General features: G+C 39.5%; 1 pseudogene; it reads right to left on the bottom strand.

Annotated features, from left to right (window-relative positions):
• Positions 1-4: 4 nt before the first annotated feature.
• On the bottom strand, positions 5-19,961 carry LOC113096139 (CREB-binding protein-like; annotated as a pseudogene).
• Between the last annotated feature and the right edge of the window lie 280 nt (positions 19,962-20,241).

The raw sequence follows: 20,241 nt of genomic DNA, 5'->3' as shown, positions 1-20,241 counted from the left end.
TATCAGAGCTGGCCACCACCCGCACAAACACCTCTCCGGCCTCAGGGTGATTTCTGCCTCTTCAAGTACTTATTCACTCGGTCCTCTATGTATGAACCAGTCTTGTGCTCTGCAACCCTGATCAGAAAAACACAGAGGGTTACTAACTTCCCTCTGCAATAGACAGAGACAATCAAGATGTGTCAAAAGCACTCACTTTTAGCAGAAAACTTGTTTTCCTTTCTCGTTTTCCCTGACTTCTTCAGGCAGTTGTCACAGATGAAACTGTTTAAAGGAAGAAGAGACAAAGCAGTTGTAGGATCATGTCATGACCTGCTAAACATCAGGCGAATAGCGGGACAAGATGCCTACCCTGATGGCCAGATGACGTCATAATGCAGTACACAGATTTGATGCATCTTCCGACCACAGTCTTTACATTCGACAAAGCTGTTAGACAAAAGGTGTTAAAAAAACAACTTCAACAAGCATGTTAACTCTCATATACATATATATATATATATATATATATATATATATATATATATATATATATATATATATATATATATATATATATATATATTCATTAATATCATACTATAAAGATTCTGTATATAATCTAAACCCCACTGGAGAAAATTATTTAAATAAATTAAAATGGTCTTACGGCTCAGGGTCCAACATGTCATTTTTCTTCTTTTCAAACTGCTCCTTTGATATCATACTGCAGAGAGATATACAAGATCAATTCTACACCGCACCTTCATACGTGCACAAGTGAAAGATAAACTGTGTAATTTAACAGAAGTAAAACCTCAAAGCCTTCTGGGCGGCAGATACGTACGTCTGCGGCTGGGCTGGGTCGTCTCCCAGGGTGACACTGTCGCCCTGAATCTCGTTGAAGCACTTCTCACAGAAGTGATACCTGTCGGCAACAAGGCATATTTTGGGTGAACTGGGGCCAGCACACAAGAGCACAGGCAAACCGGCACATGGAGAGCAGCACAAGAGCACAGGCAAACCGGCACACGGAGAGCAGCACAAGAGCGAAGAACACAGGGTCGGGCAGAGATCGACACACAGCAAACAGGCCAAGGCAGAGCACAGGTTAGCATTCAAACTCACAAATGAACGTGAAATCAAAAAATGACGGATGACTACAAAATGGTCTTTTCATGCACTAGAAAGTAACTACATGCCTTTTCTGGTTGACTTTAAGAACAATTTAAAAACATGAAACAGAAATGAAGACAATGAGATGGAGATGAGAAACATGCTAGGGCTGTGCAAAAAATCGAATGCGATTTTCATGCGCATCTCATCAGTAAAGATGCTCCTGTAATTAGAAGTATATCTCCAGCACGTGCGTTCAGATCAGGGTTGCTAGGTTTTCACAACAAATCCTGCCCAGTTGCTTCTTAAAACGAGTCCAAAACTAGCCCAGTTGCTAGTCGCAATAAAAATTCCTCCCCGGGGTTAAAATATAAATTTTTTGGAAGGGTTGCCCTGGTAAAATTCGCATTTTAGGGGATAAATATCAAGTTATTGGTATTGGGATTGCTTCAAACAGCGGACATGAAAAACAAATCGCAGACTTGGCAACACTGGTTCAGGTGGAGCAGCAGTTACTACACAGAGCCGAAATCTACTGACAACTAACACAAAATCGCTTTCAAAATTGACAAAGAATCGCTTGCGATTTTAACATCGATTTTGAATAGATTGTCAGTGAATCAGTGAATTTCGGCTCTGTTGCCAAGTCTGTGGTTGTTTTTCATTCCGCATGTCTAAGCGACCCCAATACAAATAACGTGATATTTAGCCCCTAAAATGCGAATTTTACAAAGGCAAACCTGATAAAAAAAAACACATATTTTAATCACGGGAAGCAATTTTTTTTACCAGGGAACCTCCCGGAAACGCAACTGGGCTAGTTTTGGACTAGTTTTGAGAAGCAACTGGGCAAGATTTGTTGTGAAAACCTGCCAACCCTGATCTGAACGCACGTGCTGGAGATATACTTCTAATTACAGAAGTGTCTTTACTGATGAGATTTGCACAGCCCTAAAACATTCACTAATGTCAGTTATAGAAAAGTGATGCACCAGACCATTAATACCATGACAATTAAAGCTATAATATTTTTGGGGTGATTTTTTAAGATAAAAACTGTGATTTACAGGGTTGCAGTTCTGTAAAAATTGTGAAGTCATATTTTGGTTTTATTCTGATTAAATGTGCAGCCCTAAAGAACAGTTTTCAGGATTTACACAAACACTAGTGGGCTGGTGGGTTGGAGATCGAGGCTTGACCCACAAAGTATCACCAATTTAACCTTAAGCAAGACGCTTAACCTTTGAGCTTGTTTTTATGACTGTTTATTAGGTGCAAACAACTTTTAGTTAACTGAGTGGTAAAAATCACAATCCTGATCTCAGTGCATCACAGTCCCACTCGGAAAGTCATTAATGGCCTTCTCATTTCTCACACCACTGATCATGTCAAGGGTTACCTGTTTTGGTAGCTGTAATATGTGCCGTCTCTGGAGATCGTACAGAGCTGTTTGCCATAGCAGCAAAGCGTCTGAGGTGAAAACTCGTACTGTGGAGACAGAGAAAAAGCAATTCAAGTTCCAGGCTTTTTAACAAACAGAATTAAGTTTTCAATCCAACTTGTTGAAAAAAATTTATATAAACTGTGGCTGTCAAATGAAACCCGACTGAAATTACAGATTTACTAAAGCTTTCAAAATTATCGTTTGATAATAGTTATAAAACTGACAGTTTAAAAGCTCAGACTTTGTTTTAAATCAAATGTAAAAAAAAAAAAAAAAATTCTTATTGCGATTTTAGGATGGAAGGCGAGGTATAAATGCTTTACAATTGTAGGTAACACTTCAGAATAAGGTTCCATTAATGTTAGTTAATGTATTAATTAACATGAACAAACAATGAATAATACATTTATTACTGTATTTATTCATCTTCGTTAATGTTAGTTAATGAAAATACAGTTATTCATTGTTAGTTCATGGTAATTCACAGTGCATTAACTAATGTTAACAAGCACAACTTTTGATTTAAATAATGCATTAGTAAATGTTGAAATTAACATGAACTAAGACTTATAAATGCTGTAGAAGGATTGTTCTTGCTTAGTTCATGTTAACGAAAGTAGTTAACTAACATTAACTAATGGAACCTTATTCTAAAGTGTTACCCAATTGGATCCATGCACTGAAACAGCACTGACTAAAATATATTGATTAAGCGTTGGTTTTGGCACACCAAAAAAAAGATTTTGGCTGGAACCAAAAACTTTTTTAACTGTTTATATTGTAGTTAATAATAACAACATTGAGTTGCACTTCAGAGATGCTCTCAGTTTCAGGTTAATGGAGTTTGAGCTAATTTGAAGCATTCACTTAAGCTAACCACTCTTTTCCTGGAGAAAGAAGCTCCAGTTCTCACCTTGCGCCCACAGCAGTATCCCAGACTTTGCATGACAGGGTCAATTTCCTGCTCGAACACCTCGGACAGCTTCGAGCAGTACTTGTACACTCGAGATGTTTTGCGGTTGTAGAGCCAGGCATTGTTGAACATCAGCCAGATGTCGTCGACATACTGCCAGGGCTCCTGGTACTGTCCCGTGTCTAGCTTCCTCTTGATAGTGGAAAGGTCGATTGGGTTCTTTACAATGTCAAAGTAGTCCTGAAAAAAAGAAAAGAAAATTCAAATACATGGTGATAACACTGCCCTGCAACATACAGGTGCCGGTCACATAATTAGAATATCATCAAAAAGATGATTTTATTAATTCTATTCAAAAAGTGAAACTTCTATATTATATTCATTCAGTACACACAGACTGATATATTTCAAATGTTTATTTCTTTTAATTTTGATGATTATAACTGGCAACTAAGGAAAGTTAGAATATTGTGAAAAGGTTCAATATTGAAGACACCTGGTGCCAACCTCTAATCAATTAACTCAAAACACCTGCGAAGCCTTTAAATGGTCTCTCAGTCTAGTTCTGTAGACTACACAATCATGGGAAGACTGCTGACTTGACAGTTGTCCGAAAGACGACCACTGACACCTTGCACAAGGAGGGCAAGACACAAAAGTTCATTGCAAAGTAGGCTGGCTGTTCACAGAGATCTGTGTCCAAGCACATTAATAGAGAGGCGAAGGGAAGGAAAAGATGTGTACAAGCAATAGGGATAACCACACTCTGGAGAGGATTGTGAAACAAAACCCATTAAAAAATGTGGGGGAGATTCACAAAGAGTGGACTGCAGCTGGAGTCAGTGCTTCACGAACCACTACGGACAGACGTATGTAAGACATGGGTTTCAGCTGTCGCATTCCTTGTGTCAAGCCACTGTTGAACAACAGACAGCGTCAGAAGCGTCTCGCCTGGGCTAAAGACAAAAAGGACTGGACTGGACTGCTGATGGTCCAAAGTTTGGTCCAAAGTTATGTTCTCTGATGTAAGTAAATTTTGCATTTCCTTTGAAAATCAGGGTGCCAGAGTCTGGGGGAAGAGAGGAGAGGCACACAATCCATGTTGCCTGAGGTCCAGTGTAAAGTTTCCACAGTCAGTGATGGTTTGGGTTGCCATGTCATCTGCTGGTGTTGGTCCATTTTGTTTTCTGAGGTCCAAGGTCAACGCAGCCGTACAGGAAGTTTTAGAGCACTTCATGCTTCACCTGCACACAGTGCCAAAGCTACCAATACCTGGTTTAAGGACCATGGTATCCCTGTTCTCAATTGGCCAGCAAACTTACCTGACCTTAACACCACAGAAAATCTAAGGGGTATTGTGAAGAGGAAGATGCGATATGCCAGAACCAAGAATGCAGAAGAGCTGAAGGCCACTATCAGAGCAACCTGGGATCTCATAACACCTGAGCAGTGCAACAGACTGATCGACTCCATGCCACGCTGCACTGCTGCAGTAATTCAGACAAAAGGAGCCCCAACTAAGTACTGAGTGCTGTACGTGCTCATACTGTTCATGTTCATACTTTTCAGTTGGCCAAGAAAATCCTAATTTTAGAAAATCCTAATCCCTTTTCTAAAAATCCTTTCTTTGTATTGGTCTTAAATTATATTCTAATTTTCTGAGATACTGAATTAGAGATTTTCCTCAGTTGTCAGTTATAATCATCAAAATTAAAAGAAATTAACATTTGAAATATATTAGTCTGTGTTTAATGAATGAATATAATATACAAGTTAAACTTTTTGAATGGAATTAGTGAAATAAATCAACTTTTTGATGATACTCTAATTATATGACCAGCACCTGTATTTGCTGACTGTATGGAAAGTTTATAATGATATATTTTAGCTCAACATCTAGAGATGTTCTGATACCCTTTTTCTCTTCCCGATACCGATTCCGATATCTGGGCTCAGCATATCGGCCGATACAGAGAACTGATCCGATACCTGGGTGTGTATCTGTATATACAGCTGTATAAACTACTAGCCCTGTGTAAATTGCTAAAATTATTTTATGGTGTGCTTCAGACTGATCCCTTAATAAAACATGAACAAATACATGGTGAACTACTGTATTCATTACAGTATTTTTATTATCTGACATAAATTTGACAGTATTATTTACTTTCTTATGCGAAAAAGAACTTCAAATGCAGCCAAAAATCTAACAACGCAAACTAAAAAAGGTATTTTAGTTTTACAATATAACTGTATAAAAAACTGCAACAAATAAGTCTAGATATATATGATATATTAATCAGATAATCTCTTTACAACAAAAGTTAAAAACAAGCAACCGTCTGGGCATAATTATTATCATTAATAGAGACGTATTATTATTACTACATAGAGACATAGCTAAATCTACTGTAGGCTACAACAGTAGCTTAATATATTGTCAATTTACTCGCCATGAAGATCTTTGAGTGTCTGTGTTTTTGATATGAAAGTTTTCTCAAATGAAACGGTAAATTCTCATGAAGTGACGGTTTATGCGTTTGTGTCCTCATATTGTGACACACGGCAGAGACTACAAAACAGCGAGCTCCCGCGCATCTGCGCCCGTCACCCACAGAGATGTAGAATTTGCAGGAGTAATATATAATAGTATTTTGCAGTATAATATTCACAGACACTAACAAATATTCAGCTACTGTCTGGAGCCCTGCGCTTAGACTAAACTGCGGGTACCGAATATACTCAGGAGTCGGTAACTACCGGTACTAAAGAGACATACTGCTAACCACTGGATCTATAATATAGAAGCGGCTTCACTATCTGTTAGCAGTTTAGAACGCGATGAGCGATCCAGTCATATATAGATCAGTGCTGCTAACGCGTTTTCATTTCTTCTTCGCTGATCCAAACGGGGGTTGCTTGTTGCAACCACAGCACAATTTTTCTGTGTTTGCAATGCATTCTGAGCAGCGAAGAAGAAGCGTGCAGAGGTTAGGCAAAGCTAGCGGTCATAACTAGTCTTGTTTAAGAAAATGGTATCGGATCGGTATATGGGTTCATGTACTCGCCGATGCCAGAATTTGTTGTCGTATCGGAGATATTTCTGATACTAGTATCAACATCGTTAGGTTACTAGGCCAAATCAACAGCAATTTTTTTTTTTCAAAAATACAAGTTTTGTTTTCTAATATATTTAGAACATTTGAAGAGATACCCATAAAATATCAGCCCAGTAAATAGGTGTATGGGGTTTACCGGGATGCCCAGTAGAGTGGGATCCACCGGCTGGCGGAAGGGCAAGGACTCTGGGTCTTGACGATACAGAGCTTCTAATGTAGGCATCAGCGCCTGCCTGAGCTCCTCTGGCTTTGAAAACTGTAACAAATCATCATGTTATGCGACTAATCAAATTGCAGAAATGATTGAATATGGTTTCCAATGTTTTCAGAAAATGGTCTGTACTTTTCCTGCGAGACTGGGCGGATTGACTGGATGGTGTAGTGCTGTTGGTGCTGGACAATTCCTCCTCTTTTGGCTCGGTCTTTATCTCTGGTTTCTTCTCCTCCGTCTCCATCTGTTCCTGCTTAGTTTCTACAGACTCTGGCTGCTCTTTAACTTCAGGAGGTTTGACATCTTCATCCTAATGAAGAAAATGAATTACGTTTAGATGTTTACTAGAGACTGTGTCATAAGTTGAGTATTAAATCTTGTGAAACAAGAGAAGAGCATTAAAACTAGCATTAACTGAAATAAAACTGGAGGCAAAATCAGTTGAACAGTTTCAGACCAATTCAGTTATATAAATGTCAATATAACACAGAGAAGTGAATATCTACAAATCAATGAAAATGAATGGAAATGAAATCTCTATTTCTATGAAATACAGTATCGTTCAAAAGTTTGGTGTCAGTAAGATTTTGTTTTTGAAAGTCTCTTCTGCTCAAGACAGCATTTGCTCAGAAATACAATATAAAAAAGTAATATGAAATATTATATTATGTAAAATAATTGTTTTCTTTTTACATTTTATTAAATGTAATTTATCCCTGTGATCAAAGCTGAATTTTCAGCAGCATTACTACAGTCTATGTCACATGGTGCTTCAGAATCTAAAGTATAATATGCTGATTTGCAGCCCAATAATTATTATTTTTTATCAATGTCAAAAAAGTTGTGCTGCTTTATATTTTTGAAGAACCATATTTGTTTTTCAGGATTCTTTGATGAATATAAACTAAAAACAGCAGCATTTATTTTGAAATATATATTTTTTACATTATAAATGCTTTTACTGTAACTTTTGATAGATTTAAAGCACCATTGCTGAACAAAAATATTAATTCTTACCAGCACTAAAATTTCTTACTTTTGAGCGATAGCGTAAAACTCAACCAAATAAAGTCAAGAATTGCTGAACCAGCCAATTGTAAGTTTGGTTTCAACAATGTCACACCTCCCATCTTGAGATCGGGCTGCTTTTTCCCAGACTCATAGTCCTGCTCGTCGTCTTGATGCTCGGTTTTGAGTTCGGCAGCAGGGTAGTCAGGTGGCAAAGCATGCTGGGAGTGGGCCTCTTTCACAGATGCAGGTGTGGGGACTCTATTATCAACGCTAGCGGACATCTGAGAGAGCTAACAAACAGACAAACGAGGAAGAACATGAGTTTAAGGGCTGTCATGGCATACAACTGCAAACAAGGCTGTGTTTTTTCAGGCGATCCTCACCGGAGTGCTGGGCTGCTGCGCTTGCACAGAGGTGGGGCTGCTGCATCTGCAGGGAGGGCTCTGGCTGGGACTGCAGGGGCGTGAGCGGCTGGGAGGGGGCAAGGAGAGGAGCCCAGGGACTGAGGGAGGGGCGAGGCAAAGCCACTGGGGATGTGGGTGGGCGTGACGTGGCCCCCGGCCGAGGCCGGCGTGGAAGGCTGGGTCTGGAGTGGCTGTAGGTTAGCGGCAGCTGCTGGGGTGGAGGCGGAGGGCGGAGGAGGGGTGGAGCACAGGGCGGATTGGGAGCCCAGAGGGCCCACAGAATTCAGGGTCAGGTTAGCGTTCGGCTGCTGCTGCAGAGAGATGGAGGGCATTCTGACTCAGACACAGCACATCAATCTACACTAGAGTTCAACAGACGGTGTCCCCGAAATAAAAACATTTGTGTTCTCCATAGGGAAAAAGATTGTTAACTCATAAACCTTTAAAGAGCTCTGAGGTTGTTAATCAATGCTATATGATTATGCTGAGGCCACCAGGCACCATTATTCAAACATGTCACAGCAGAAAAGCTGTTGAAAAACTACATTACCCATAATTCTGCAAAGAAAACTCCACCAGAGAGGCATGTGTGGGCAAATAGCACCAAAATGGGAACGTACCTCCCATGAAGCACCGCTAATGACAATCAAGTCTGTCTTACCACGCTTTGTTTCTAAATATGAATATTTTGAACTAAAAAATATTAGTGCTGTTAAAAATAATTAAATAACTGAAATTTTTTCTCAAATTAGCCAAGATTAATTTGATAATTCACATTTCAATCTTCAAATTGTTTCCTTAAAACAATCTTCACATAACCCCAACATAATAAATGCCTTATTAACTTGTGTCCTTCAACAAGTAGGAGATATACAGAATTGAAGGAAGTCATCAAACACTAAATTCTAAATTAAATCTAGATGAATCCTTAAAGCTACAAAAGTGGCTTATTTGCTCTTTTTCTATAGTTTTTTTGATTAACAGGCATGTTATTAAGGTTTTTTGGCTGCATTAAGAGCTGATGCTGCTGAATGTGACTCAGATCTGACACGCATCCTATTTTCTCACAAATCTTTACCTTTTCTGGCTCACCTCAGGTCTTAAAGTCTCTATAATGAGCAGAGGAGCTGAATCAGGTGTGTTAGATGAGGGAGACAATACTGCTGCTCCAGGACAGTTTTGAAAACCACTGCATTTCAGAGACATGTTCGTAAATGAGACTCTACTCTTAATACTTTACATGCACAGTATTAAGGCAGCTTTTCTAAATCGCCTTTTTGGTAACTTCATGACTTCACTGACAACATACCTACTTCATTGCATGCTCTACATTTCTTTTGCTCTAAGTTTATTTTAAACAACTTTAAATAAATAGTTTTACATTTCTCCATTTTTATTTTGGGGATTGCAGTTCTTTCCCTCTTTAAAGTCATTAAGTAACCAAGTCTTGTACCTTGTGTTTCAGTTGATTTTCAAATACTTTTTTTTTTGCTTCAAATAAAAGTTTTGCAATGTTGTGATTTTCCTCATAGCTGGTTGGTTTAGTTCTAACTTTTTTTATCTCTATGGAAAAACAGCCAAATAACAATGAAACCACGGTGAAGTTGTGACGTGTCTTTCTCCTCACCTGTGGGACAGTCTGTCCTGATTGCTGGGCCGGGTTTACATTCACATTCATGCCTCCGGCTGAGGTTGGGAATGGCGTCTGGTTCATGAACTGGTTCTGGTTGGGCGGCTGGCCCACCATGTTGTTAGGATGGCCTCCCATCATGGCTGGTGTCTGCTGCATCCGAGAGGGAGACATACCCCTCTGCAAAAGAATGGAGGGAAATTAGATTTGAGCCACAAAACTAATTTTGGCACAACATGACATGATAAAGCTATTGATCAATTTACTTATTAGTGAAATATGTTTTTGTTGAGGGAAATCCAAAATGGCACACAACTCAAGAACAATGTTGACTATAAATAACTTAAAACTAAGAAATACATTTAAATCTAACCAAAAATACACTGTTACAGTAAAATTCCAGACCTGGAACCGCATTTTGAAGCTCACCTGTGGAACGGCACCCATGCCCATCTGAGGAGGGTGGGTCATAGGGGACGCAGCCCGAGGAGCTCCCACCGGTGACTGGGACATCTGCACGTTCTGCATGGTCACGGGGTTGAACTGTCCCATTCCTGAACAACATGATGAATAAACACGTTAAAATAAAAAGGAGAAGAGCTTTGCTGTTCAATGGGAGATTGAAGCTTCTGAGTATTTTCTGTGCTACCAATATGACCTTCCCAGCTGCTTTGGACCCACCCAAGTCAACATGAAATGGTATTCCCATCCTGCTGTAAAGAATCCATTATAGAAGAGGTCCACACAACTCCGGGGGGTTAACAAAGGTCTTTGTATAGAAAAAATGGCAGAGGATTTCGATATAAAGCCAAGAGGAAAACTTGTTCTCCTTTGCCTGTAAACAAAACTTGTTTCTTGCGAGACTAGCATATTCTCACCAGAGCTTACGCTACGTCATACGTTGGACACCACTCTCTCGTGAACGAGAAAGGAGATTAAGGTTTATAAAGTTGTAAATATGAATATACACAAACTCATCTCTTCACAAGGCCTTTACCCCCTGAAGCCACATGGACTTCTTTTATAATGGATGGGTGTCATTTTTGAATGGTACTGTATGAGTGTATGCAGAATGAAAAACCATACCTTGAGGGACCTGCATCCGGGCCATCAACTGATTTGGCACATTGGACATAGGAACAGGTCCATCTGAGGAAATAAGACATATTTTGAGCCAGGGAAACACAACATCTAGAAGATCACAGCATTAAAAAACAAAACCACTAACTTGGAGGCCGGATGGCTTGTCCAGGTCCCATAGCGTTGGGCTGGGGAAGACCAGGCTGCTGAGGACCCTGGGGACCCATTTGGGGCTTCGACAGCCTGGACTTTCTCTTCTCCTCCAGCTCCTTCTGGATCTTATAGATCTTCTCAGCCAGAAAGTGGTAATACTCATCCTGATATTAACACAAGATATTAAAGGATATAAAACATTGGCCACCTAGTCCTTTCTTACAGTCACAAAACACGTCCTGAAGGGAAGGTTAAAACATAGCATGAAAGGTTCAGGTGCTTTACCTGCTGTTGGCAGACTCATACATGTCCCCTTCCACCTTGCGCGCATAAGCACTAAGTTCTCCATGCGTCTGTCCTTCAGTGCTGCAGGTCTGGGGTCGGGGAATATGGCTTGAACTCTGCATGGAATACAGTGTTAAGAGAATTGGCCTTGACAAACCGTGATTATGAAATGACAACTTCTCCAACTCACACTTCTTGTGCACTAGGTGGTTCCTCAAGTCCTGAGTGACGTGCTCGTGCCAGGGCTTCTTCATGCCAGGCAATTGACAGCGGCGCAAGCTGTGGGCAGTTCCCCGTCATGCCCATGTTCGACCCGTCTGACATCATCTGACTGTGAGAGCAGGATTACAACATTAGTTTTCAAATCTCACATGGTAGAACTCATTCTCAAAAACATGCATTCAACAAGTCAAAAAGGAAAAACTAACAGGTGTGACTTAATTTAGCAGAAAATCAATTAAAAAAAAAAAAAAAAATTATTTAGTAGTTTTTGAACAAAGCAGTTCTTTGACAAAAAAAAAAAAATCTTCGATTTGTCCCTTTTATAATCTCAGATTTCAACATTCAACCTCTTATAGCTACAGAATTGCACATTCCACAATGACATGCAGGGCTCCAGTCTACGATCATTTTTTCTGTCGGTGCGACTCATTTTTGTGAACGTTCACAATGATGCGGACAACCACAAAGCCCAAACTCGTAAGCACTGCCATTTCTGTTGCATTTGAGAAGCAACCACACCGCAAACGAAAAGAAAGCGCGACATTTCAGCTGCACAGCTCCGACCGTTTATCAGCTCAGACCATGACGCAAACAAACTTGTCAGAGCTCAGAACAGCTGTACTCGGGAGCCACAGTTGATTTTGCGACACTGTTTCTGCACAAGGCAAACAGTGCTGCGAGATCCAGTGAGAAGCGTTTAAATTCTGCACAGAAATCTCAATTATAAACAGCACTGACATACGTCAGGAAACAAGAAGTGGTAACGCTAACTGTAAGCAGTTGTGGTAGAAATAGGCAAATGCATTATGTCATTCATTTCAGGGTTTGTACAACCTTTCGAGAGAGAAATTCAAGCACTTTTAAAGGACTTTCAGGACACAACTTATTTCCAACAGCTCTAAGATGATCCAGTCAATGTTATTTTTAATGGGATGAACAAAATATACTTTGTGGTAAACAAACACTTATGTAAAATTTACAAAACATATCAAATCACAATTATAACCAGTAGACAGCAGCAGAGGAGCACTTATTGCCTTATTAGTCATTCATCAATACTTTTTCTCTACATTTAAAAAAATATTAATCACTATTTTAAAAATAAATCATCAAGAAATCAGACTTTGTCAGAAATATACACTTTTCTTTGTGTATGTAGTAAGAAAAGTCACAAACTTTTCTTCAATTTTCTACTAAATCACACATAAAATCACTGAAGTTGGTCAGTTCCATAAGCTAGAAAATAATGGTACATTTTCTGTACATAAAAAGTAGATTTTGCACCTTTGTTAATAAAAGTAAATTTTAAATGACTCAAATGTTAGTCTGGAGCCCTGCATTGTTTGTTCTCTTACATTGCTAGATTCTGCAGATGACCATTTCTCACTCTGCAGTGTGTGTGAGAGGTTAAAGGTGAGGGGTGAAGGTGAAGAGACTCACTTGCTGAGGGATGAGGGGAGAGAGGAATCAGTGTGAAGGCTCGTCTGATCGGTCATACCGTTACCGCCGATGTTCATCTGGTTAGTGCCTGAAGATGTTGATGGGAAACCAAACAAGGGTTACACACAGATACGAGCAGCAGGACATTTGAGTGCATACTGACAGCAGATGCAAGAATGACAGCAGCTTTCAAGGTTAATAATGAACATGGAACGTTGACTTGTTTGCAATAAATATTCAGCTCTTCCTCAAAAAACACTTTTTAAGTTCTTTGCAAACTGATGTGGATACCTAATGCAGAAATGGAGCGCATCTGCTGCTGCTGGGTCTGTGTGGGCTGCTGTCCTGGGACCTGCGGTCTGTGGAGCCGGCTGGTTCCCGTACGGGAGGCCCAGTGCTGCGTACGCCCTCTGCATAGAGCTGGGTCTATGTGTGTGCCGCTGCTCATGGCGGGTGCAGCGGGTTGACTCGTGCCCACGGGGCCCAGCGGAGCCTGCATGCCAGTGTTAGGAGAGCTCAGCATCGCTGCAAACAGCAGAAACAAATATCTGTTGAACTAAATCAATCTACTTTTAGTCATATATTCAGAAAGTTTTTATATATCATTTACCTGATTTACATATAATTCCTAAAACAATGGTGAAAATGTTTTTGCTTTTCTGGCTGTTGACATAAAGAGGTATTCAAATGCCCTATGCTTTGTCTAATTTGTCAACAAAATGAAAAAATGTTGAACCTGACTTAATGCAATGTTCAGATTTTTGTTCTATAGGTGTATGGAAAATTAGTGCATGAATATTAGATGATGCATCATTTGCATATTTAAACTTAACATTTAAAAAATCTTGTAATACAAAAAAAATGTGCAATGTAATAAATCAACTGGGAAGTGTGGTTATGTCTATCAATTTATTTTTTAGTCATCTGGGCTGTCTTAAAACAAAATACATACACTACAATAATTATTTCTATTAGGAATAAGTGGAATCTTGGAGTGATTACACTGAAACAAGACTGTGGAAAAGCCATTTTGCAAACATTGAGCTCTCTGAGTAGCGGCGGAGAGCAGAACTGCACGAGACACTGAGAGAACGTGCTTCTGTTGCCACTACAGGGGGATTTAAACGAGTCAGCCATCGGCTGTCCAATCAGAGAGCAGGAGATCTGTGTCCAGGGGTGGAGCCCCTCCCCCGCGGTGTCAGATTACAGTCCCGCTGCCTGCCGGAATCCGCAGCTGGTCTCATGCTTTCACACTGAGAGCGCAGCCGAGCTGCTCGCACGACCTACAGGTGGCAGCACTCATCTGAACGGATCCCGTATCTCAAAGCATGAGATGCAAACACACAATCAGTAGAGGAACAAACCTGCGTTCATTTAAATAATTTCGCTTTTTCTATACTTTCAAAATTTTGTATTAGGGCAGAAAGGATGATTTTCATGAGTGTATATCTTTTTTGCAAATGCATTTAATTGTAAAAAAATCTTAATGGCCCTAATAAGAGACTAAATATATAAGCAATACATGTTCAGTTAACTGTGAGATGCAGTCATTAATTGTACCAATTAAATCACATGATAGTTTTGATGCAACTTTTTTTTTATGCAATGTTGCCATACAGTACTGTTAAGTATAATCTTTATCCATAATATATGCTCAAAATCCTGCTTGGAAATTAAACTCAAACAGAGAATGCATCAGAGCGGGTGTTTATTTTAAACAGGAGCATGACTTACGCTGCTGGTTTCTCTTGTCACTGGCGTTTTTTCAGGGGCAGACAGACGGGGCAGTCGTGCCGAGTGCAGTTCTTCCAGTGCGAGATGATCTGTCTAGAGGAGGCGCAGTGAGCCACTGTAGAAACAGAGGGAAAATAAATCAGAAAAACTTTGATATCCTGCAAGGACAAGTAACACTACTGAGCAATTACAACCTGAACAAAACTGAGGAATAATAATCTCCAAAACACATTCAGAAACTAGAAGAAAACACCACCCATGTCTATGGTAACTTCCTAAACTATAAAATGATGTCAAAACTATGATTTGTACAATTCACAAGTTTTATAAAATACTAAACATTAAATTTCAACCATTATGCATATTATATATAATTTGTGTATAGAAAAATAGTAGGCGGGCGGAATGAAAATGCCAATTCACTCCCTGATAGAGCACTTATGAAAAAACTTAAATACAGCAGTTACACTGTACACAAAGCAGGACTGAGCTTACACACACCTCTGTATGATGCCTAATACTTTTTCTGAACACTGTCAGTATCTTCCAGATATACTTTCATACAAAAAAATACTTCCCAGATTTGCACCAATCACATGAATCGGGTTGTTTCAACATAGTAACGGCAAATTTAGAAAAGACAGACAACATTGTTTGCAAGTAAACAAGTGTTTTGTTTATGTTACTGACCCAATTCAAAGGAGCCTGACAGTAAGTTTGTATTAGGGCTGTCACTTTTAGTTCGAAAATCGATTGCACAATCGATCGACCAACCAAAAAAGTTTCGAAAATGAAAATAGGGAATCGATTTTAACCAAATATGTACAGTATTAATTTTAAAATAATTAAACAATTAAAAATATAGATGTAACAAAACTCACAACCAAGCAGAAAAAAAAATGTAGAATTCCGAGAGTGCAGTAGTGTTGTCAAAAGACCCGGTACTTTGGTAATAAAAAAATTAAAATGTGACAGTACCAGGTTTCTTTAAGTACCTGTAGTACGAGGTCCCCTTCAAACCGGTTTCTTGACGCATACAGCTCTATGATTACCGCGAAGCAGAAGACGCGGACGGAATCTCAAATCACATGTTCTGCGTGTCTCTGTGTGAATTAATGAATGGCAGAGACGTGCGGGTTTGTTACTACATAGCAACCCTCTACATTGCGAGTACATCACTCGCATATGCGACTAAATCTTCCTTCTGGCGACTAATGATGTCTAATATTAGCCAATGGCTAATAATTCTCAGATTTTACTCGCCATTTGTGAGTTGGAGATAAGTATAGTTTAGCTCAGATATATGTTCACTCGCCGAACACTCTCTGACTGAGCGCTTTAAAGTTTCACTCAGTCAGGCATCTGTGTGATTCAGTTCATCTCAATGGATGCACAGCGCACCTGTGTTTACCTCTAGTGTGAAGGCACACAGATCGCTTTCGCTTTCTCTCACACACGCAGAGACCGAGAGAGAGAGAATTGACGCACTACATTTAAACTATCCTTGTTGTATTTTCCTGTCAAAATAGTGGCATATCTATGGAAATCTTCAGTTTTTAAGAATAGCTGGGTTTTCCTTTTAACGTTAGTGTGTTGAGTTAATGCGCAAATGGCAATCTCATTGGCTGGCGCTCACTTATTATCGTTCGTACTGATTTCAGCAAATCAGTTCGAGCGGATGCACAAAACCTGATTAATATTCATGAATCCAGCAGCTAATTAATCCTTAGTAATCTTTAGTGTGTTTTTATAGTTCTTCTTATTAGAATTCGTATCAGTATTATCTTATCAGTATTTTTTTCTCACCAGTATTTTTTTTTACAGAATCACTGAATGACAAAAAAAAAGCACCACCACCATTCCAGTTGAAATGTTCAGTTAAATTGACTAATATGCATTTAAACATGGTTATCAAGTTTACTTCTAATTACTAAAGTTCTAATTATATATCAGTCTGGCGAGTAAACTAAAATATTTAATGGCCAATGGCAATTCAATTGCAGAGGTGTCCGTAGAGAGCTGTCCGATAGAATGTGTTTCAAATTTCATTAATTAAAAGACAAATAAAATTTGGGGTGAAACTTGTTAACGTTTTTCATAATTGTATTACTTGTGTATAAAAAAATAAATAAAAAAAATAAAAAATAAAAATAACCTTTAATCACAATTTTTAAATAAGTTTAAAAGAATGGCATTGGTTTTTTTTTATTGATAAAAAGTGTAGTTTTTTTATTTTTTATTTAGCATATTGGTTTTGCTTTGGTACCGAAATTGTACCGAGAACCGTGGATTTTCACTGGTATCGGTACCGAATACTGAAATTTTGGGTACCGTGACAACACTAGAGTGCAGTATGCGTTGCGGAAAGCTAGACAGAAAATACCAGCAATTTTACGCGCCTATAAGACCCAGTGACGTCGAAAGCGACCTCTATGCTGTGTTCACACGCGAAAAGAGCGCCTGGCGCAAATTATTTCAATGTTAAGTCAATGTAATATGCGTTTATGCGTTGTCTGAGGTCTCGCTGCATGTAGACGTGAATTCACCTCATTCGTGCATCTAGTTACAGGAGATTCTGAGTTATGAAAAGGACCATTGCAAGCTGACAGCGACCGGTAATACCCACTCCTTGTGCAGCTGTACCTGAGTGTCCCTGGACATCAGTGCGGTCGGAGTGCGTCTTCTCAACAGCTGGACATACAGTGATAAAAAACGCTCTGCTCTGGACTCCGAATATTGTTGATCGACTTGTTTCCTGTCCAATAAATTGTAATGGCCCTAGCCTTTTTGCGCGTTTCATGCCTGCTGTGCCGCCTAGCCTAAGTGTCGGTTACGTTCAATACAAAACACACATGGCCTGTTATCATGTCCATTTAAAGTTTCATTTTTGAACAGTTGTTTGAATGTGATTGATCACTTATTTAAAATAATCTTGGAGATTTGTGAAATGCCTAAATCATAAATGGAGCCGGGTTGAAGCCTGCAGTGAGTTTTTCTTTTTGTTATGGCAGCCGTCCACTCTTCATATATTTTTTCCGAGAATGTTGCACTCCGTGCTGTTTGTTATTTTGCATGAAACTTCATGCCATTAATAAAAATATGCTGACTTGTGCGTTTCCAGTGGTCTCTTTACGTTCGTCCGTATTTGATGTTGAAAAAGGAAACGTCTTTTTTTTAGACATGGAAATCGATTTAACAATCGATTCAATGAACACTTATGTCTTAAAATTCAAAAAAGATTTTTTCACAAAGTGACAGCCCTAGTTGTATTAACTGTTTTATCTACTAACAATCAAATTCCAAGTAAACAAAATCACATTATATTTACAAGTCAGCACAGATATACAGAATTCGTGTCACACTGCACATTTCCAGTGTAGAGTGGTTCATTATAATGGAAGCAAAGTAGCTTAGCGACAACTTGGTTGTTATTTAACATGTTTCCATTCCCCAGTTCTGCTGGATGTGTGTGAAATGGCCAGATTGGGTGCAGAAAATAGCTTATTATATTAAGGTTTCTAGGACATGGTTCAGGTCCCTCCAGCAATGCAAGCCAAGCATTTAAAAACAACAAGCAGTCAGGTTCATCTTAACAAGCACAACTAATAAATCCAGACAAAACACTACTGATGCACAAGAGAGTTTTTGCCAATGTGAAAGCATGTCAAGGAATAAACCGGAGTTTCTATGTTCCAGACTCCTTCATACTTAGACAGTGAGACCACAAGAGCCATGAGTGACTTCCCAAGTTTACATGAAGCCTGAGTGAGCGGCCAGACAGTTTAACAACGCTGAGATGTACAGTCACCACTGAAATATGGTTGTGGATAAACAGAGATGGAAGGAAAACAAAAGCACTTTCAGATCAACTAACACAATTTCACATGACGGACCACGATTTCTATAAAATTCAGAGCTTGGGGTAAAGTGCTGGACTCTAGTTATATATTAACATTACTGGTCTGATTTGGCCTCTCACCTTGGCAGGACTTCCCCGCCTGGCAGTGGGTCATGTGGTTGAGGACGTTCTTCATGGTGCGGCAGTGGGGAAGGGCGCAGGCGCGCACATCGCCGTTAGCCAGCTCTCGCCGCTGGCACTTGTGGGCGTGGAGCAGCAGGACCAGCTGCTGCTGGATCAGTTTGCGCTTCTCTGGGTCGGCCGTGGGCCCGTCGACACCCCCTGTCCCGGGACCATGCCCACCGAGGGCACCTGCTGCTGCAGCTGGAGGGAAGAGTTTGGATTAAATAGAAGCTCCATTTCAGTTATTATACAAAAAAAAAAAACTTTAAAAAACAAACAAAAAAAACAAACTTGGCTTCAAGAACACAATTTATATAACATTTCTTATTTGTAAATTTTGCAGCCACAACTTGATAATATTCAGAAATATTATTGCAATTTAAAATACCAGTTTTTTTAATTTAAATATATTTCTGAATGCACAGACACTATTTAACTGAACAGAGATGACATCACTGAATTCAATGATGAACTGCCTTTAACTATCATTTTGCATTATTGACACACTGTTTCCTAATGAATGTTGTTCAGTCGCTTTGACGCAATGTATTTTGTTTAAAGCGCTAAATAAATAAAGGTGATTTGACTGAACGTAATTCATGCCTGTTATGCAAAGTGAAATTTCCAGCAACATTATTTTAGTTTTTAGTGTCACATGATCCTTCAGAAATCAATTTATGTATTTATGCACCATTTAATTAATGTATTAAAGAAAACATGTACTGACCCCAACTATTCGGTAAAAAAAAAAAAAAAAAAAAAAAAGCAAGTTACAATAAATATACTTTGTGGACCCATTTACACAATGCTGGAGCAGCCGGGATTATTTTTCAGCTATGGCTGTTCAATCACAATTTTATGCTTCATTCAGTCAGTTCATCCACTCTTTATGTCGTATTCTGTCGCGTGTAAACATGCACTTCAATTAGCTCTTCGAATAAATAAATCACTGCTGAACAGAAGTGTGACGCAGAGACAAAAAGGGCCTGAAGTGTTCTGTTCTGGAACTGGAGCCAGCTGTGGAGGGTTACTCACCAGATTTGGCACGCTGGAAGCACCCTTCAGGGTGGGCTGGAGGCTGTTGGGAAGAGCTGCCTTGTTCTGGATCTGAGCGTTTAATCCAGCGCTGGACATCTGCGGGACCGAACCCTGCGAGTACTGCTGCCCGAACGGGCCGTTAGCGGTGGCAAGACCCATCTACAGAGGAAAAGAAGACCATCAGCGCCTGTGAACCTCACTAGATCTCAAGCACTTCACCTAAATGTTCATGAAACAGTGGCTCAAACGGCTGCCAGTGTAGCATTTCAATTTAAATTCATCGAGAGCGTTCAAGACATTACACAAGCACGAGGTCCTGCTCTCTGTCAGTGTAGCGTAGACGCTGTCGAGCCAAACATCATAGGTCAAAGTGTACTAAAAGATACTGTCATCAGCTGCTCAGCGACATATTTTCTCCTATACCAGTTTAATGCACAAGTA

This window comes from Carassius auratus, unplaced genomic scaffold (genome assembly GCF_003368295.1).
Source record: "Carassius auratus strain Wakin unplaced genomic scaffold, ASM336829v1 scaf_tig00215882, whole genome shotgun sequence".
Lineage (NCBI taxonomy): Eukaryota > Metazoa > Chordata > Actinopteri > Cypriniformes > Cyprinidae > Carassius > Carassius auratus.
The sequence above is the reverse complement of the archived record's forward strand: the minus strand, read 5'-3'. Positions and strand labels throughout refer to the sequence as shown.